Raw genomic sequence first — 22327 nt, forward strand, 5'->3', positions numbered from 1 at the left:
GGATTCCATACTTTGAAGAATATTTGCAGCTGAGTTCTTCACCCCAGAGTGCCTGACTCTGGAATCCAGCAGATACATAGAACATTCAAATTCCAACCAACATTTCCAGCCACATGTGCAGCTTTTATACCTGATCACACACATTTATCAATCTGACACAAAGGCACCTCTTTTCTGAATTTCCTCCACATGCCCATGTACCTGGGCCTTTGCCACTTTAGTCTTCAGCCAGGTTGCCTTTCAATCATCTATTTTTAACAAAACCCTGTGCAGTTACAAAGTCTCACATTTTATAAAGACTTCTTGATTCCGCTATTGCTGCTACTCCTTCCCTCTCTTTCTCTCTCTTTCTGTCAAAATTAACTATAGTGTCAATCACAGTGTCCTCTAAATGTCCACATTATGGGTACCATGACTATTGTACTATTCTGTTTTTGCTTTGACTTTGAATTAGTGACATAATCCTACATCTTTACCTGCCCTTCTGACTTCACCACCCCACGTTTGCCCGTAAGTTCTTTGAGGGCAAAGGCTGTGGTTTAAGCATCCTGGTATTTACAAACACTGCAAGTTTATGGTATGGTAAACACAATCATACTGATATTTACGAATGTGTATTGTAGTATTAGCTTGAACAAATATTGTAGATATTAATTTATAGTGCCAAATTAATTTTAAAATGGGATCTATATTTAGAATGTTGATGTTTTAGTCATCATGGATTGTTGTATATTAATTTGGATTTTGAAAATCATGACACTGAGGGGTTTTTTTTGTTTTTTTTTTTTTTTTTACAATCAAGCATGCTAACCCCTACCCACACCTCCTTAAATTCAGTGCTGGTGGCAAGTTCTTCACTTACCTTATCATAGATTCACTACTTGAATATCAATTCTAAGTAGATGATGAAAAGTAGCAGAATATGCATTTTGTTTCATTTGTTGTCCTCGTTGCTAATGAAGTTTTGTTACTGAAGAATAAGGTTATGTGTAGGTTAGAGCATTTAGGAAGCTTATAAATCATACCATCTCCCCACCTTGTGAGGCTTTCACTGGGTGGCTATTTGGGGTCTGTGGCCATGAACAGAACCCAGTGAACTTTCCCATGCACCATTTCAAGGTCCTTGACTCTGTGAGTGCTGCTCTCTATCACTGTGAGCTCAACCCACCTTGGATAACAATACTTCATAAAACAATGAAGGTGCAAAGAAGTAGTCTTAGATCACATGCAATTTTTACTTATTTCATTAGCTTTTGTTTCTCATGTTTTAAGGTGGATGGGTGTTTCCTTGGAGGACTTTATGATATCAACATTATAGAAAAGTACCAGCATTTCCGAGAAGGTAGGAAGAAACAATGATTCATTGCTTTATTGAAGATGTCTCTCTTATTAGATGAGGAAGCAGAGACTGAGAGGAAAATATTTGCTGAGAGTGTTGCTCTAATCGGCAATTCTCAATCTTGGCTACACTAAAGTCACCCGGGGCACTTTTTAAAAATACCTGTGAAGCAAAAATAGCTCTCATTCATTGCTGGTGGGAATGGAAAATGGCACAATCACATTGGAAGACATTTGGGACAGATTCTCACAGAAATATGTAAACATATTCTTTCCATAACAATCCAGCAGTTGTGGTGAAATAGGTTGAAAACTTGGGTCCACACAAAGATGTTTATAGCAGCTTCATTCATTATTGCCAAAACTTGGGAACAACCAAGATGTTTTGGGTGAACAGATAAATAAACTATGGTACATTCAGACAATGGGATATTATTTACTACTAAAAAGAAAGGAACTATCAAGCCATGAAAAGACATCACAGAAACCTACACGCACATTACTAAGTGAAAGTTGCCAATCAGGAAAAGTTATGCTGTATGAATCCAACTTTCTAGAAAAGGCAAAACTATGGAAACCATAAAAATATAAGTGGTTGTCAGGTTGTTGAGGGCATGGAGGGATAAACAGGCAGAATACAAGAAATTTAGGGCAGCAAAACTGCGCTGCATGATGGGTACGGTGGATACACGTCATTTTACATTTGTCTGAACATACAGAATGTGCAACACTTACATTCAGCTCCAGTGTAAACTACAGGCTTTGGGTGCTAATAGTGTGTCACCGTAAGTTCAACAACAAACGTCCTAATTGCAACAAATGTCCTATTCTGGCCAAGGGATGTTGACAATGGGAAAGGCTGTGCATGTGTGGGGATGGCGGGGGTGGGGGGCAGTAAATAAGAAATCTCTGTCCCTTCCTCTAAATTTTGCTGTAAATCTGTAATTGCTCTAAATTATGAATCTATTTTAAAAATGCCCAGACCTCACTCTGGATCAATTAAATCAGAAGCTCTGGATTGAGGCCCAGGTTGATTTTTATTATTTTTTAATCTCAGGAGATTCCAAAGTGAAGCAAGGAAGCAAAGTAATTCTGCAAATCTTTGTGACAATGTTCACTTTCTCATTTTCTTTACATAGGCTACCTGCTTTAGTTTAGTTGAGTTTTTAGTTAATCATCTTTGAATGGAAAAAAGTCTACCCAGATGTGATTTTTTTCAATAAGGTGAGCAACCAACCTCCATAAATTCCACTTGAATTTTGGGAGTTTTGGTATAAAATCAAGCAGACTTGTATAATCCCTTGGTCATCTTGTAGAACACAGGAAGGATTTGTCACCAAGATAGCACCTGGTGAACTAAGAATTTGGGTCCTTTTTAACACCAACAGTAGGTTTCTCTGACAGATTGAGTTCACAAGTCTTCTTATTTTCAGTGTGCTACCAGATACATTCCAGCCCCCTCTAGTTCCTGGGCTTTTCCATGCTGAGAAGTGGAATCTATGAATAAATGTCAAGAAGCTAATGCATGTAGATGAAATGAAGGAAAGAATTGGGCTCTGGATTTAAATAGTTCAGACTTTAGCATGCTCACAGCTCAGAAGTAGACATCTATGTTCAGAGGACAGGTGTTACCAGCACCTGTAAGCAGAGGTTAACATGTTTACTCCCTTGCAAACATGGTGGCTTCTTTTTCATCCCATTTCAGAGGTTGGAACCCCAGAGTGTGTAGCCCAAGAATGAGCTTTACAAATGTCACACAAGAGATGCAATTAGAGAAAATTTGTCCCTTGTTCTCTTCCATTTAATTTATACTGCTGATGCCACTCTGTGTACCATTATGGCAATTTTAATGGGAAGTTAAGTGGAGGTATATTATTAAGCATGCCTAGTGTGCTAACTCAGAACTCTTACATACTTTTATAATCAGACAAAAATAATAAAACTGGAAATCCCTATGTTTGCTCTATGTTCAGTAATGTTAATATAGTTTATGAGTTCCATTGTGGACATAGGCTAGAGGCTCAAATCCAGTATTGCAACTCCTAATCTCTATGCCCAAGGCCAGATCTCCTACCGTCTTCTTGAATCTTGGAGCTTAGCCTTTTGTCATTCAAGAAACCTGAATCAAAATGCTCACTGTATAGGCCAGGCGCACTGGCTCAGCCCTGTAATCCTAGCTCTCAGGGAGGCCGAGACCAGTGGAGCAGGAATTCAAGACCAGCCTGAGCGAAAGCAAGACCTCATCTCTACTAAAAATAGGAAATACTAGCTGGGCACAGTGGTAGGTGCCTGTAGTCCAGCTATTCAGGAGGCTGAGGCAAGAGGATTGAGGAGGCTGAGGCAAGAGGATTGCTCAAACCCCAAAGTTTGAGGTTGCTGTAAACTACGACATCATGGCACTCTACCCAGGGTGACAGAATGAGTGAGACTTTGTCTTAAAAAAAAAAATGCTCACTGTATAGATATTAGCAAGTTTTCAACTACTCTGAGTCTCAGCATCCACATCATGGAACAGGGCATGTAACATGCCCATATAATAAAGCACAGAGGAATAGCTCTGCAAATGTGTGGTCTTTCTGCCGTGGTCCTATCTTACCCACCCTCTTTATTTAAAAACTCAATGTCATTCACAGTAGTGCCAAAGAAGATGAAATATTTGGGAATTTATCTAACAAAGGACATGAAAGATCTCTATAAAGAGAACTATGAAACTCTAAGAAAAGAAATAGCTGAAAATACTAACAAATGGAAAAACATACCATGCTCATGGCTGGGAAGAATCAACATAGTTAAAATGTCTATACTACCCAAAGCAATATATAATTTCAATGTAATCCCTATTAAAGCTCCACTGTCATACTTTAAAGATCTGGAAAAAACAATAGTTCGTTTTATATGGAATCAGAAAAAACCTCGAATAGCCAAGACATTACTCATAAATAAAAACAAAGCAGGAGGAATTACGCTACCAGACCTCAGACTATACTACAAATCAATAGTGATCAAAACAGCATGGTATTGGCACAAAAACAGAGAGGTAGATGTCTGGAATAGAATAGAGAATCAAGAGATGAAGCCAGCTACTTACCGTTATTTAATCTTTGACAAGCCAATTAAAAACATTCAGTGGGGAAAAGATTCCCTATTTAACAAATGGTGTTGGGTGAACTGGCTGGCAACCTGTAAAAGACTGAAAGTGGACCCACACCTTTCACCATTAACTAAGATAGACTCTCACTGGATCAAAGATTTAAACTTAAGACATGAAACTATAAAAATACTAGAGGAGAGTGCAGGTAAAACCATTGAAGAAATCGGGATGGGTGAGTATTTTATGAGGAGGATCCCCTGGGCAATTGAAGCAGCTTCAAAAATACACTACTGGGACTTGATCAAACTAAAAAGCTTCTGCACAGCCAAGAACACAGTAAGTAAAGCAAGCAAACAGCCCTCAGAATGGGAGAAGATATTTGCAGGTTATGTCTCCGACAAAGGTTTAATAACCAGAATCCACAGAGAACTCAAACGCATTAGCAAGAATAGAACAAGGGATCCCATCACAGGCTGGGCAAGGGATTTGAAGAGAAACTTCTCTGAAGAAGATAGGCGCGTGGCCTTCAGACATATGAAAAAATGCTCATCATCTTTAATCATCAGAGAAATGCAAATCAAAACTACTTTGAGATACCATCTAACTCCAGTGAGACTAGCCTATATCACAAAATCCCAAGACCAGAGATGTTGGCGCGGATGTGGAGAAAAGGGAACACTTTTACACTGCTGGTGGGAATGCAAATAAATACATTCCTTTTGGAAAGAGATATGGAGAACACTTAGAGATCTAAAAATAGATCTGCCATTCAATCCTGTAATTCCTCTACTGGGCATATACCCAGAAGACCAAAAAATCACATCATAACAAAGATATTTGTACCAGAATGTTTATTGCAGCCCAATTCATAATTGGTAAGTCATGGAAGAAGCCCAGGTGCCCATTGATCCACAAATGGATTAATAAATTGTGGTATATGTACACCATGGAATATTATGCAGCCTTAAAGAAAGATGGAGACTTTACCTCTTTCATGTTTACTTGGATGGAGCTGGAACATATTCTTCTTAGTAAAGTATCTCAAGAATGGAAGAGAAAGTACCCAATGTACTCAGCCCTACTAGGAGACTAATTTAGGGTTTTCACATGAAAGCTATAACCCAGTTACAACCTAAGAATAGGGGGAAGGGGGACAGGGAGGGGCGGGAGGGGGGAGATGGGTAGAGGGAAGGGGATTGGTGGGATTACACTAGTGGTGCATCTTACAAGGGTATATGTGAAACTTGGTAAACGGTCTGTGAAGCTAGTGAATGATGCCCCATGATAGTATCAATGTACACAGCTATGATTTAATAAAAAAAAAAAAAAAGAAAAAAAAAGAAATAACAATGCGGTCCTCCAATGACCAGTTAAAATTTGAATGTCTGCGGGTGAAGCCAAACTTTATTGTTTTTAAAACTTGCACCCGTGATTCTGATGAACAGCTAAGATCAAGAACCACAATTTGGGGTGCTTCATCCTTTGGGAAACTTGCCCTTGACCCCAGACCTGGGTTTCATGCCATTTATTTCTGCTACAATATCCTGCACTCACACTTACTTCCCCTCCTAGACCCATCACTGTGCTGACCCTTGGGTTTTTTCCAGGCTAGATGAAGCCTCATGTGGGTTGCAGCCACATCTGTGTCGGTTCCCTCTGGGAGTACCCAGCACATAGTAGGTAGTTGGTAATGTTTGTAGATGGATGGAAAGGAGATATTTAGGCTCGACTTTGAGGTTGTTTGGGGGCAGGGCTGGTGCCCCATCTGTTCAGGACAAAGCTCAGATTCCATTGCCTGCCACTGTCATTTCTCACCGGCTTCATCTCCTGCTCCTCTGTACTACCTCCCCGTAGACAAGTGGAGTCCAAACAGCTCTTCCCTTCTCTTAGTCCTGCCTGAAGTTGTTCTGTTCCCTTTCCACTTGTCCAAAGAATTTCCCCATCTTATGGGCCACCTTTGAATGCAAGAGAATATGAGAGTATTTTTTAAATCATCTATTAGGGAACCAGGTGTAAAAAATAATTTTTATATTTGTGTGAGTTTCTTCCCTTTGAATGGAAATTAAAGCCTTGCTTACTAGAATAAAGTGATACTAAATTGATCCTAGCCTTTTAGAAAAATGATTCTTAAATTATTTATTTGTTTGTTTTGGTTAGTTTCATTGAGATGTAACCCACATACAATAAAGCTTTCCATTTTTCCCTACAAAAAAAAAAAAAAAAACTCAATGTCTACAAAGGGCCAGTTATAAACATACTGAACGGTCCCAATCTCGGCATTCAGGGTGTGCCAATCCTAACTTTCCTACTCCACCTTCCACTTTGCCTAATGTCCCGCACCTCGAGTTCCTCTCATTAGTCTGATATGACTTGGTCCTCACCCACATCCCTTCATTCAAGAAGCTCAGCCCCTTCGTAGAGGGCACTCGTCTCTATTCTTCTGTTACTGTAATTGTGCCCTCCGAGAAACCAAGACCTAATGTAAGTGCAACTTCCTCCAAGAAGCTAAGATGACCTCATTCCCAAGAACTTCTTCCAAATTTAGAAACTAAAATTCATCCCTTGTCTTTTTAAATAAAAATTCATATAAACCAAGAACATGCCAAGAACTTATTTAAATTCTCAATGAAGTCAACAAATGAAAGAAAATAAATACACCTGAAAAAATAAAACATTCTACAATATGTTTTAATAAAAAAACCTACTTCTTCATTTATATATCTTTTCTCCTAATTTTAAAAAAGAAAGATAAGCCAAATGCTATTTGTTTGATTTCAGCTTAACCTTCTCTCACTCTTAAAGAAGGACATGTGTTTATATTAATTCTCTATGCAGATGAAATTCTAGATTTTTAAGGGGTCTGGCATACATCCTGTTTGGGAAGTAAAATTTATTTATGAATCAAGAATAAAATGTGCATATGCACACCTAAACAGAAAACTTGCTTTGGGACTTTGCTGTTCGTTTTAATCTTCGTAATCTGCATCTCTGAAATGTTCCACTGAACAAAATACACAGAGCGGTTTCCATAGTTCTCTCATAACTTGTTTTCCTAATGTACTCCCATCAGTTCTGAGGCCAATGAGTGTCTGTTGTGTTTATTATACTTTCTCTTCTCTCCACCCAGGGCTCCCACCCTCAAGTTCCACATTGTGAGCAAACCTTGGAGTAACCCAGAGTTTGTTAGCAAATTTTCCAGCAAAGAGAATTTTTTTAGAATTTTTTTCCACCTTTGGTTGATGGACTTACCCTGAAGTAAACCAGTCATGTTTGTGCTAAACTTCTAACGGAACTTCACTTCCACTCACATTTAATGAATGAATGAAACGCTGACTATACCAACAACATCCAGTCATGAATGAAAATAGTGAGAGACAGAGAGACGTGAGGAAAACAGAAAGAATGCTGAGGAGGAAACTCTTAGAGAAAGAATAAATATTTATTCCGGTGTCTCCTATAACAAAAATTTAACACATATATTTTTTTCCCTGAATCAAATATGAATATCTGAAAGATTTAACTTAGGAAGTTAAACCATTATTTCACTTTAGATCTATTTTGATCTATTCCATAAATATTGATCCCCTCTACGGGCATCAAAACTTTGGCAAATCTATTGCTAATGTTAAGTGTGAACGTCACAGACTGAACATAAGATCATAGCTAACTGAATTTAAATACTAACTAACCCTAACCAGGTGAATTGAAAAGCAAATGATGACCAGACTTACTTAAAACACCACACCCAATGGAAGGTAGATCTCCTTGCTTCCGAAAAGTCCCGGCAAATTTTGGCCCCATGCCAAAATATCCTTTTATTTTAATTTTTTTTAATTTAAATTTCTCTATGTCTTTCTTGTTACCTTTCCAGAAAGTGCCAAAGTGTTAGCTTTCGACTAAGATGAATAGCAACAGGAAAATGGGGGGTGGAGGGTGGAAAAAACAACCAACCAGAGAAATAACATCTTCAAAGTAGAAACACCTTGAAAATGGTCATATCTCCATCTGCTAAATCAACTGTTTCACATCTTGGCCTTGAACTGTTTGTTGTTCCCTTCCCTGAATTTGGTCTCAAGCATCCTAGGTGACTTGAGAAGATGATTACAGCAGGTGTCCTGACCTTAGATAACGCTAAAGACATGTTCTAAATACTTCAAGCACACACGTTTGAAATCTCAAAAGCCTAGAAAAATAATAAATAATTTTTATACATGCTAGGTAAAATGTTATCGTGTATGTTATTATAAATACATTCAAATGCCACATCATGTTTTGTCTGAGTGACTCAAGGTAGGCGCTGATTCAGTGTTTACTGCATTGGGTAAAAATAGATTGAAATCACATGAGAAACCATCACGTCTATGATAGATCTAGGAAATGAGAAGTCAAACTAAGTGTTGGCTGGAGACGATGCTTGGTTTGTGTGCAAAATAATCAGAACTAAAAGGCAAACACATTGGAAGAGATGACATACCAGACAGCTGGAGTGGGTTTATTTATGCGCAGGGGAAAACACTCACACAGGAAGATGACCAGAAGCCTGTGCTGCCAAAATGAATTGAAAAATCTGTGGTTCCTTGCCCTTTTGCATTTTTATGGAAAGAGATCAATAATTCATGACTACTAAAAGTCAAAAGCACCCGTCACTGCCATTAACAGCATCCTTTCATATATTGATTCGAAGGGACCAAGTCCACACTGATGGCCTCACAACACTGCATCTCCAAGTCACACTTCCGCATGCCTGTCCATGGCAAGCATGGTGAGTACTCCATGTGTACACAGAACTTCTAGTCCTCACTGGGAAACCTGGAATCTCACCCACAAATCCCTGTGCTGCCTTGGTATGTGGTCTGATTTAGGGCAAGAGCAGATAGGACTAAAGGAGTGAGAGATCAGACAAAGGGATCAGAGTGAGATTGTGGCCAGAGTTCAAAACATTGATTGTAAGTGACTGCTAGGGGACAGAATACTACTTAAAGCTTCCAAAGAGAAGCACTGAAACTCACCTGTATATATACTTTAAGCCAGCAGACACTTCCGTTCACTTGTCCCTTTTTGACTGCATGTTTACTGAAATGGCAAAATAATTCAAGAAAAGAGAGCATAGAAGTTTAAAACAAATAGAAGAATTTTTTAGCTGGTGTTCTACATTTTTCTTGTCTTTTTGTATGTTTTCTTTTGAATTGAATACAAGGATATAATTCTAGCAGGTAAAGTCAGCAAAAGGAATAAAAAATTTTACTCTGAAAACTACAAGTAAACAACTGAAACAAGACACATTTGGCTGATTTAAGGAATATAGAAAACTTTGAATTATTATTTTGCACTTAGGGATTTATTTGCTAAAAGGTTTTATTTGTTTATGCCACCAAAAAAACTGAAGCTGTATTATAATCCTAACAGTCGGGGTTATCTATGGATTCCCCAAATAAATAAATTCTTCTATCACTAATTTTCCTTAAGACCACCATATACATAATAGCTATGTGAATGTTGAATGTATAATATTATAAATTATTGTTTTGAAACGTTTTAAATTTGAAAATAGAGACTAAAAATTAACAAAGACTGCTAGTTCAGCCTATGACAGAGTGAGAGGAACAAGACTTGCCTTTCCACTGAAAACAACTAGAAAACTGACAAAATATGTGCAGCAGCTCCTTTCAGGCATCAGGACACTGGCAGGACAGGACTGCATTGCCCAGGGAAAGGGAAACAAAAGGGGTCGTAGTAACTTTCTTTCGGGAAATACTTCCTAAATTTCAGGACAAGAAAAGGAAGCTTACACAGTTCCACTGAGTTGATGAAGCAGCAATTAGAGTTGAGAGGATGAAGCAGTTGGACTTGCAAAGCAGAGTACTGAGGATGGAGGATGTCCCAGGGAAACAGGTCTTATAGAAAACTGCATAGGGATTTTTGAGACCTTGGCTGCACACTAATTTCTATATGCATGGGATAAAACTAAGGAATGCATAGGGTAAAACTCCATGAGGCTGGGCAAAAATGAAAAGCTAATGAAGGAATATAAGCTGAATAATTCCCAAAACTCCCACAGGGGTAGGAGGCAGTTTGGTATTGGTCAGCCAAACTGGAGAGACCCAGCTGAATGCCTGTGAACTCAGAGAGGACTTTACAGTAGGGCTACTCGCTGCCACCCTTAAAAGGAGAAGACATAAATTTCAAAATAATCCACAAGTAATTAAATTTCTGGCCAAAATATACTTTGATATTTTTAAGGGTAGACAAAAAGATTCAAGCACAATATCATGTAAAAAGGTACCGGATGGGAAAAGAAGCAGGAAAATGTTCTTCATCATCATGGCGATGTTGGTTAATAGGAACAAATGGAAATTGCAGAGGTGACAGAACTTGTAGACAATTGCATTAAAACAATATTATAAATATTCTCTTGAAAATAAGAACATAATACAAGAGAAATGGAAGATTTAACAATGTGACTTGTAGAATTGACAAAGATAATATCTGAAAGGAAAAATTAACTGGAGGAATTTAATCATATATGAGAGACTGGATAATAAAAAAAAAATCAATGAACTTGAAGACATAGCAATGGAAATTATGCAAACTAAAGTACTGAAAGGAAAAAATACTGCAAAATAAATAAACAGGGCCTCCATTACGTGTGGAACAATTGAACTCTCACCAAAAAAAAAAAAAAAAAGACAGATTAAAATAAGTCATGGTCAAATTTTCTCCAAATTTGATGGATACTATAAATCTACAGATCCAAGAAACTCAACAAAAAAGACGAAGAGAATTTAAAAAGGTGCATCTTAATCACATTATTAAAAATCAGTAAAAAAGAGAAGCATCTAGGGAAAAATAATGCCCTTGGCTCAAATGTCTTCACTGTTGAAATCTATCAAACCTTTAAGAAAGAAAAACATAATCTCACTCAAATTCAGAAACTACAAGAAGAGGAAGGGACAATTTCCAACTAATTTTATGACACCAGCTTTTCTCAGATACCCAAAGTAGACAGAGATGTTACAAGAGAAGGAAACTATCAATGCTGCTTATGAACTCCTTACAAAGAGTAGCAAATCAAATGCAGCAGTAACTTCATACTGCATGACCAATAGGAGTTTATCACAAGATTGCAAGTTTGGTCAATGGTTGAATAGTAATCAGGGCAATCCATCCTCTTAGAAGAAAAGAGAAATTAAACAATGTATTATCTCAATAAATGAAGAAAAAAACTACTTGACAATATTCAACACTATTCATGATAAAGCCTCTTAGCAAAGTGGGAATAAAAAGAAACTCTCTTCACTTGAAGACAATGTGATAATATGTATTTAAAGAACTTCAGGAGTAGCCAGGTGCAGTGGCTCACACCTGTAATCCTAGCACTCTGGAGGCCCAGGTGGGAGTATTGCCCTGAGCTCAGAGTTCTAAAAAAAAACCTGGGTGTTGTGGTGGGTGCCTGTAGTCCCAGGTACTCAGGAGGCTAAGGCAAGAGAATTGTTTGAGCCCAAGAGTTGTGAGCTATGATGCCACGGCACTCTACCAAAGGTGACAAAGTGAGACTCTGTCTCCAAAAAATAAATAAAAATAAAATAAAACTCTAGGAAGCTAGTAAATATCTACTTAGATAATCTTTAGAAATTTATGATAATGTAAGGTCACAAGGTAAAATATCCACATTGGAAAATCAGCTATCATTCTATACACTAGCAACAAATAATGGAATGTTGAAATATTTTCAAACACCATTTCAGTGGCATAAAAATATAAAATACACAGTTATAGATATAATAATGAAAGACTTATATAGTGAAAATTATAAAATATTCCTGAGTGAAATAAGGAAAAAATGAATAGACATGTTATCTTCAAAGATTACAAGCCTTAATGTTAAAACTTCAATTTCTCAGAACTATGTATTGATAATTCTAGTCAAAATTTCAGCAAGGTACTTTTTAATTAATAGGCTGATTCAGAAATTTACCTTGAATTTTGCATGAGCAGAATAGGCAAAACAAATTATTTTTAAGGAACAAAGTTGGAGATATTGTACTGACTAAATTCAAGACTCTCTGCAAACCTGCAGTAATCAAAGGGTGTTATTTTCAAATGTATAAACATATCACTCAGTGGAACGGAATAGAAACTTTAGAATTGGATCCACATATATATAGTCATTTGACATTTTAAATTTTATTTTATTCTTAATTAATACATAATTATTATACATATTTTGGTGATACAGTATAATATTTTGATATATGTACTACAGAAACACAATGGGAAAGGGAGAATTTTTAAACAAATGGTAATGGAACAACGGTATATAGATATGGGGAAAATATATACTTCTTTCATACCATAGAGAACATTTTTTTCAAAGTGGATCGTAAACTTAAATACAAAAGCTAAAGTTATAAAATTTCAAAAGAAACTATGAAAAAAAAATTGAGAACTTGACCAAGGATATAATATGATATAAACAAACTGCTGTATACCCATACAAAGAATATTACTCAGCAATAGAAAGGAACGGACTTACATGATACACTCAACAATCTGGCTGAATCTCAAATATTTTGTAAGTTACAAAAGATACATATTCTACTGGTGCAGGATCTGTGGGCACATAGCCTTGGCTTATTCACTTATTCCACTCTTTGTATTTGGAGCTTGAGAGAGAAAGAAAACAGCTGGTAGTGAATCCATTCTGATTCCAGTTTCTGCCACATCTATTTTTTTAGGGCGCCAGCAGCAGAGGTGCCCATGGTAGCGCCCAGGAGTCAGAGGTGGAAGTAGAGGCCATATGGCTAGGATACTCAGCCGGGTCAGGGTACCTTTCTTGCAATTCTGTGAGTTACCTATTCTATTGAAATATTTCTTCAATGTTTTTTTCCCTCTTAAGGTGGTCACTCTTAGTTTTCATTGCTTCTTCCTGAGAAATCTGATCGATAAAATTGCACTAAATATCATGTATAGAGAAATGATTTGAAATTTTCTGCTTCTATCTTTGATCTCATTTGCAGATATATGACCTCCCTTGAAATCACCTTTAGATACAGACTGAACATCCATAAAACATAATTCACAATTCTTGATGTGCTCCTTCCCGTGAACTGGTGATTCATTAACAAAAGCAGTGTTTTCTTTCTACAGTAGCTCAATCAGCAGCAATCCAAAACTCCACCTTTCTTATTGCAATAACTATTAAATTCCACAGATGTCGTACAATTCAGTGCATCTTCTTTCACTTATACTCCATCCCAACTCTGCACAGATGAAAGTATCAAGGATGGTAACGCTACAACAGGCCAGAAGGTATCACCCCTCCATGTACCACAAACAGCAGAAGCTCCAACACCATCAGGCCATTGAGAAATCCAGTTCCCAAATCCCAGCCTGAGTCTGCTTCCTAAAACCAGGTCCAGTGCCTAAGATTCCTGACCTGGGGTTGCATTCCCTAGAAGCATATACTGGGATGAGGATTTTAAGGAAAGTGATTTATGAATTATTCCTAGGAAATAAGGAAGGGAGCGAGGAGGTGAGATCAGGGGAGGAGGGAGACCAAGGAAGGCTCTGGTAGCAAGCTAAGCCACAAGAATGCAATTTAAGCTCAATAATTCAGAGGCACTTTGAATTCCATGTCACTCTCACATAAGAGGTGCCCTTAGTAGGGGAAGGAATATTTCTATTTCCCGTCCCCCCAAGCATCAGCTACTGGTGTAGAGCTGTCCCCCACAAAACTAAATTCCCAGGCACTTCCCTCTCCAGGCTTACAGGAAAAGCAGTTTCCAGCAGGCTGGAAAAGAAACACACGTTTTATTTTGTACCTCTCTCTTGCACTAGACTTTGGATCCCATGAGGCCAGAAGCCATATCTTTCTACAGAGCTGCGTCCAGTACCCAGAATAGTGTAAGATCTCAACAGCCCACTGTTATTCCAGGCCTCAGTAATCAGGGTGTGGAACAGAGGATATTGCTTAGAAAGCAGCCTTCTGAGTAAAACCATGCGAAATAACTTAGAGTGGGATCAACAAAGGGGAATTTAAGGCCAAGAAGTTCAGAAATCCAGCAAAACCAATGTTCTATCTGGACAGAAGCAGACATAATGAACATCCTGGAGGCATTACTGAATCAAAAATACAAAACAGAAAGATTTTCTAATGCCATGCCCATAGCTGTTGGCATGGGTTAGCCTTGAGAATTAATGGAAGCCAAGGAAGAAAGGCATAATGGAGTATTAGGTGAACTTGACTATTTCATAATAGTGACTTTGTTCTCCGAAAAGACAAGACACTCTCTGAGGAACTAAGAGATTGCATGGAAGAATGAGTCACTTCTTCTGAATTGAATCAATTAATGAAAACAGATCTATACCACCACTCGGGGGTGGGGTGGGGATAAGGACAGATGGTCCATCTAAGTAAATTAGACATCTTTGAGCCACTGACAAATATAAAACAGAACTGTTCTGTCTTATAGAATATAATGCAGGCCAGATGTGTCTTATACTTCTTTTCTATAGTGTAGAATTGATAGAAAAGTATAAACTAATAGGCAAAATAATAACACATAGAGTTTAACTCAATATATTTAAAATATTACCATTTTAACATGTGATCAATGTAAAAACTTTAATGAGCTATGTTATAGCTAGTTTTTTAATTTGCTGAATTAAAATTTAAGTGAATTAAAAATTCAATTCCAGTTTCACTAGTTACATTTCAATAGACACTTAATGGCCACTATACTACACAGTTTAGTCAAGAACCAAAGAATGATGATAATGTGAAACTGTCTGAAAAAACATCATGAATTTAATGAATGCCTATGTCTAATGCTTACAGTTAATAAAATTCTTACCTATCATTCAGGAAGTGAAGTTTTGAAAAGATGTTGAAAGCTTCTTAATCGCAGATCATCAATGAGACGGAAGCCAAAATGACCATCACTTACTAAAGAACATCAGAGTTAAGCTGCTTCTATTTAGAACTTTGGCCTCCCTAGAGTGTTACATGACTTCAACCTGACCTTGCAACCCTATTTCCAGATGTGTTGTCCTATATTAATGATGTTCTCACTGTGTCATGAATAGATGACGAAGCCATGAGAAGAATTTAGAAAGTCCTAAATAGTTTTGATGTATATATTTAAATTAAAAAGCTAGTGTAAACTTCTCAGACCCCACACAGTGTTATTAGTATTATCCTACCCAAATCAAGACCTGGAAACACAGCAACTATAAATTCTAAAAAGGCAGGATATTCAAATTTTTTTATGGTTACATACCACAATTCCTTCTCCCACCCCCTTTCCTGTCCCTGAAAAAAAAAAAAAAAAAAAAAAGATAATCATGCAAAATCATTTTATTGCAAACTGGATCAAAGCTGGACTTAACAACTGTCTTGTAGTTGAGAATTTATTCTTCTGTTGTAAGATACAGGCCACCTACTTTCCATGAAAAGTTAATAGAAAATATACTCAGGAAGTGGAATGGTGTAGGCATTTCTCAGGGAATGAACTTTTGTAATTTGGTATATAGCTCAAAAGGGTTTCAGGTTCAGTAACTTCCACTTCAATACTCTCATGAAATAATCCCCCAAACACACAGAGAGTCACATAATATTGTTGCCAATTGTAGTAGTAGCATTAATTTAGTTCAAGGAATGTCTTCAAGTTATCACACACGTTTTATCCCCCTGTAATAAATGACAGGCTAGAAAGAAGGCAGAGGTAACTAAGGAAATGCTAAAATAAATCTTTGTGAGGATTTGAATTACTCAGTATTCATCACCAACATGTCATTCAGTATTCCACATCAGAGGTTAGTCTTGACTGCCATTGATGGGGCAATATCTTGATATTCTCTTCAACGATAGCTCCCCTCCTAGTCTGAAATAAGAGCTTGTGGGATAAATGAGAGTCAGTCTTGGGTCCCATTTAGTCTCCACCTATCTAATTATCTTATCTCTACCTCAAAAAGTATAAAATGCCAGGAGAGAAGTTAGAGCATTGATTTAATCCTGCTATAACTCTATTCCACATGAAATGGTGTGGGATAGCAGCATTAAGATACTGAAAGGAGATTCCTCTTATTATAGCTTGGTAATATTAAGACCATTAATCCAATCTTTATTAAAGATATCAGTTCTTATATTACACACAAAATACAATAAATACATATGTACATATACACGCTCACTTATCTGTTTACACACACGCATGCACACATTCTTACCTCTTCAGAAGCACCATATGAAAAAGCAACTTACAAAGTAAAGTTTTCAGGTTTTTCTTGATCAATTTACATATATTGATAGAGCTCTCCAAAGGCCACTTGTTTGCAACTTACGGATAGCAGCTGCTTCTATTGTTAAGAGCTAGGACTCAAATTCAGGCAGTTTGGCTCATATTTTTGACTATACCCTGGCTACAATGGTTACATAGAAACTCATTTTTGGAAGGAATTTAAGAAGATTGTCTAGTCCAACTTACAAGGTGCTGTTTAACGTGTCCAGTATCCCTGGCAGTGTATCAATTCTCCTAGAAGTGAGGACAGAAAACAATTTCTGAAGCAAAAAGAGTATGTCAGACATTTTTGGTCTGTGACAGATTAAAATAATTCAGTTACTCCTTAAGCAACTCTGCTCTCTGATTTCCCATTTGAATTCCAGTTTGTCGAATTACCCCTTAATTACCCATTTGCTGTTCCATAAACATCTTTTCTACATAGAGATATCAAAAAAAAAAAACTCACTCATGAGAATAAAAACAATAAATGTAAATAAATGGATTATAATTCATGATTTTATGAATCATTCCTTCTTTTCTAGATCATTAGTTTATCTTAAAAAAAAGAAAAGAAAAACCAAGAAATTCTAAACTAAGTAATAAACCGCAACTACATAGATTTATAAAGTCATTCTACAACATGTAGAATACCTGTAACAACAGAATAAGATTGTTCACAGAAAATACTAATTCGATTTCCAAAACGTACTTTTTACCCATTAGGTCTAGTGTTTCATCTCTATTTCACTGTACAAAAGAATATGGACTTTCTCAAGGTTGAGCTCTGCTTTGCAGAAAAAGAGGAAGAAATTATCTAAGAAAAATATTAGGAATGAAAGAAAATAGAAACATCATCAAAATTATAGTTTTAAGAATAGACCAACTTAAAATTGTTCTATAGTTTTAAGAATCAACGATAAAAGCAGCTTCTTTACTTATTTCCTCAAAAGGAATGTAATAGGAAACCTTCCCAGTAATCTCCAAGCAAAATTCAAACAGGATTATAGTACTATTTCCCATATTTGCATAAACATCTTTCACAGTGATTTGACTTTGTGCCACCAGGATTATCTGGTATAGCAAACAAATCCATAGCTGGCACAGGTATGTCCTTAGCTCTGGAATGAGATTAGAGATGGAAGAAATATCAACATCTACTAAAGCCAGTGAAAGTAAATTTAAACTCTCCCCTACCACCAAACAGACAACCACAGCCACATCTTAAAATCTACCACCGGGATGACTGATTCAGGCTCCACAGTCCTCAAGTGGCTTCTTGTACGTTTTATCCTGTAATTAGTGGTGGGTGTTCCCTGCGGATGCTTAAGAGTTAGAGATTTGGTTTGAATGTTGTTCAGAAGCTTATCCAAATAATCCTGAAGTTTTCTTCTGTGTGTGTTCCTTCCTTTGCTCACATGTTTTCTTTCCAACCCCACCACCTACCTATTCAATTTTCTCCTGCAGAAACTAAATAATATTTCTACCCAAGGCTAAAATTTTCCCATTGTGTCTCTTTAATTCAGTGCTGGTAACCCACTATTTTTAAAATATCTGTTTTACTTTGCAGAAGTTAAATAATAGAACTTTTGTCAAAGAGAGTAGCTAAGTTAAAAAAAACCCCAAGTTTCTCTTAGTCAGAAAATAAATGTCTCATGCTTATACTTCACAGAAGTTCGCTTTTGTTTTTAAGAATCTTTTTAGTCAGAAAACAATAAAAGCAGAAAATCTCCTTGAAGTGGGCATTATAATTACTTGGCTTGCTAGCATCCTTTTTCTCTTCTGAAGTGCACCAATGTTGAAGGAATTATTTCCATCTCTTCCTGCGGGACTATAATGAGGGGCCTAACCCCCTCCTAGCTAAACAGTGGAGATGCTACTCAAGATAAGCAATAATTTGGAGCTTTCCAAAATTTGATTCTTGAGCTGAAGGACAAAAAGGCTTTGAAGTTGTCATGGTTCATTCATTTCCACAGTGGCTTCCTGACCAGATCCTTCATGCTACAGGACGCTTCCTTTCCTCTTGCTTATTTCCAATCCTGTTTCTCCAGACTAGATGTCAAGTCTGAGAATTCCCAATAACTTACCACAGTTCTTTTTGGTCCTCATGTAGAGTCAGTTTCTTTTGTACACAATCAAGGAATACCAACTGACAATGAGGACCTGCCAGTCATTCTTAAATGAAAAATACTGATTTTATCAAAAGTACTTCAAAAAATACTTCTCCCCTATTAAGTCTAGTATTTCATCTCTGTTTCACCCTACACAAGAATATGGGCTTTCTCAAGGTTGAGCTCTGATTTGCAGAAAAAGAGAAAGAAATTATCTAAGTATAATATCAGAAATTAAAGAAAACAGAAACATCATCAAAATTACAGTTTCAAGAACAATTGAATTGTAATCAATTCAATGAAAGTAATGATCACATTTTGTGTGGTCAATACTGTTCTTGGTGCTAGAAAAATTATTCAAATAAAGGAAGTCACTGACTTACACTCCAGGCGTTTACCACGTTGATAAGAGAAATCCATGTACAACATATTATAGTTCTTTGCACTCAAATGTTTTTAGCACCTCAATTCACAATCACAAAGATGTAGAAACAACTCAAGTGCCCATCAACCCAGGAATGAATGAATAAACGGTGGTACAGGTACACCATGGAATACTATTTAGCCATAAAAAATGAGGAGACTTTACATCTACCTGGATGGAGTTGATGAACATTCTCCTTAATAAACTATCTCAAGAATGAAAAAATAAGCATTCCATGTCCTTAATACTAATTTGAAACTAGTAGATGAACAACTACAGGCCCACACAACAGAAAACAATGTGGGGGGAGAAGGGAAGGTACTCAATAAGCCATTACCTAACAGATGCTAAGTTGGGGTAGATGGCACACATTCTCCATGAAGACTTAAATACGAATCATATTTTCCCTGGCAAACAGTGTAACCTAACCATGTGTACCCTTATGTAATGTTAATCAGAAATATAAATTAATTAATTAAAAAATAAAATTGGAGGGGGCACCAATTACAGTTTTCAAGCATACAAAGACCACAGAGGGAAAGCATTCAGTACCCACGCAATGACTTTTCCTGTCCTTCACCTAGTTCCCGAGCCTAACCCTGTAATTCATCCTTGCTTCCTCCTTCTATCTCACCCCACACATCTAGCTCGTCCCACTCATTCATTGAGAAAGTATTTATTAGCAACCTTATTGGTTGGGTTACTTTGTGTCTCTTCTTTCCATCCTGAAGGCTCCTCTTTCCTCCAGCCCCTCAGGATGCATTTCTTACCTGACTAACTGCAGCAACTTACGAACTGGTTCTCTGCTTCTGTCTCTGTTCCTTGCAGTTCACTCTCATCTAAGAAGATAGAATTAAACTTCTAAATGCAAATCTGACCATGTTGCTTTCTTCCTGAGACTCGCCAACCTCTTAGGAAGAGTGCCAAACGTCTTAGTGTGGTATTCACGGCCCTTCAAGGCTCTTGAAAATTCTTCTGGAACAAAGTGAGCTGTAACTAAACAAACAAGTGAAGCATCAAAGTCTATCGTGATTTGGCTCTTGCTTATCTCCCCGGCTTCATCTCTCACCGCTCTGTGCTACAGCTTACAGAGCTACTTACATGTTCTCTCATCTCCTGGCCTGGGCACTTGCCGGTCCCCTGCCTGCAGTGGCCTTCCTGCTCCCTGTCCTCATTTCACCTGACAAATGCCTGCCCTCCTCCCCAGCTCTAGAAGATCTACTTCTCCTTTATTCCACCTGGCTAGTCACTCTGTACATGCCTCCAACACAAAATCTATCACGGTGTCCTGTACGTTTGTTCTCTCTGTATGCCTTCCTTTCTAGAAGGCAGGTTCTGATCTTTGAATTTGGAAACTATGTCTCATTCACCTTTGTATTCTGCACACTTAGTGGAACACCCCAGCACATGAAAACAACCCATAATTTTTTTTTTTTTTTAATTTCAGAGTATTACAGGGGTACACACATTTGGGTTACATGGTTTGCTTTTGTATGTTTTAAGTGAAACTTGCAGGTGTACCTCCCACCCAGAAAGTGGGCATTGTACCAATTAGGTGTGAGTTTACCTGTCCCCTTCTCTCCTTCCCCACCTGCTTGAATTCCATTGAGTTTTACTTTCACATGTGCATTAGGTGTTGATCAACTCATTCCAATTTAGTATTGAATACATGTGGTGTTTGTTTTTTCATTCTTGTGATACTGCACTTAGTAGAATGGTCTCCAATTCCATCCAAGTTGTTACAAAAGATACAAGGTCACCATTTTTTTAAAAATAAAAATATGGAACACTTCATAAATTTCATGTCATCCATGCCCATGGACCATGCTAATCTTCTCTGTTTTGTTCCAGTTTTAGTATATATGCTGTCCAAGTGAGCACAGGGTAAATGTTTATTGACTAACACATATAAAATATTTTCAGAAGCACTATATATAGTATCTTCTCCATGGACCCAAATAACACAGAAGACCTGAATAAAGTACATCTTAAGACATTCTAATCATAAGTACAGGACTCATCTTAACACCTTGACGCTGTAGAATTTCAGGAGCCTCTAAAGTTGCTAACCCTGAATTATAAAACATTTATTACCACATAGCAAACAAACTTTCTAGATTCCCATAAAGTTTCCATTGACTCAAACTAAACTTCTAAACTCTCATAGAAATATTGAAAAACCAAGATGTTCATAAAGCTCTGGATTTTGTGGGATAAAACTGAATATATTGTGACGTGATCTACTCCAAAAGAGTTGAGTTTTTAATAAGTAGGGATGAACTAAGTCAATCTGTTGCAGCCCAAGAAGAAATATGCCACGTTGTCTAAGTTGTGCAAGAAACCAGACAGTGATTGGGCGATTACAGCAGATATTCTTCTAAGCTGGATTCCAGTGGAATGAAAGCCATAAACACATTAATATAATTTCACAGACATTCGTAAAAACGAAAAAAGGCAACATGCACGTGGTAAAGAGCTTGGCATACTGGTCACAAACGACACTTGATAAACAATTCTTAAAGAACTTGCTTTCTATTTCCTACCATGAAAACAAATTCAGTCATCAGCACATCTTTCCAGATATATCGTACATATATATTTTTTTGTTCCTGCAGCAAGATGATTTTCTCTCCCTGGAATTATAATCTTAGGGCAGTAATTATCACCACTTAGTGTTAATCCCAAATATGTAACTCCTGTGCTAACTTCTAATTAAGTTTCATTTCTTTATATACAAGTACCCAGGGAGCTTACCCTTACTACAAGCAAAACTTATTCAGGAGTAAGTCAGTTGTCTTTACCCCAATTGGTTCTCCTTTGTACTATCTACAGGTACTGCCATTCTTTCAATATCATGTCGTCGTTTTTTTATCCTTGGCATCCTATTCTTCCTCTCACTTTCTTTCTCTTATCACTGAACAATCTAGTAAACTAATTAGTGTAGTTATAAAATATCCATCACATGCCGAACATTTTCTGATACAAGATAATCAGGTGCAGCGTCACCTCATGTAGGGGTGGCAGCAGTATTTCCAATATCCTTTCCCCGGCCTGCTGCTTCCATCTGGCCACTTCCATTCCTCAT

The 22327-nt window shown here is 37.2% G+C and overlaps 1 non-coding gene across 1 annotated transcript; it reads right to left on the bottom strand.

The window, feature by feature from the left end:
* Positions 1-21017: 21017 nt before the first annotated feature.
* On the bottom strand, positions 21018-21123 carry LOC128568232 (U6 spliceosomal RNA). The gene has a single exon (XR_008375053.1). It is a non-coding gene; the product is annotated as a U6 spliceosomal RNA (small nuclear RNA).
* Between the last annotated feature and the right edge of the window lie 1204 nt (positions 21124-22327).

The sequence above is a fragment of the Nycticebus coucang genome, chromosome 16 (assembly GCF_027406575.1).
Source record: "Nycticebus coucang isolate mNycCou1 chromosome 16, mNycCou1.pri, whole genome shotgun sequence".
NCBI classification, from domain to species: Eukaryota; Metazoa; Chordata; class Mammalia; order Primates; family Lorisidae; genus Nycticebus; species Nycticebus coucang.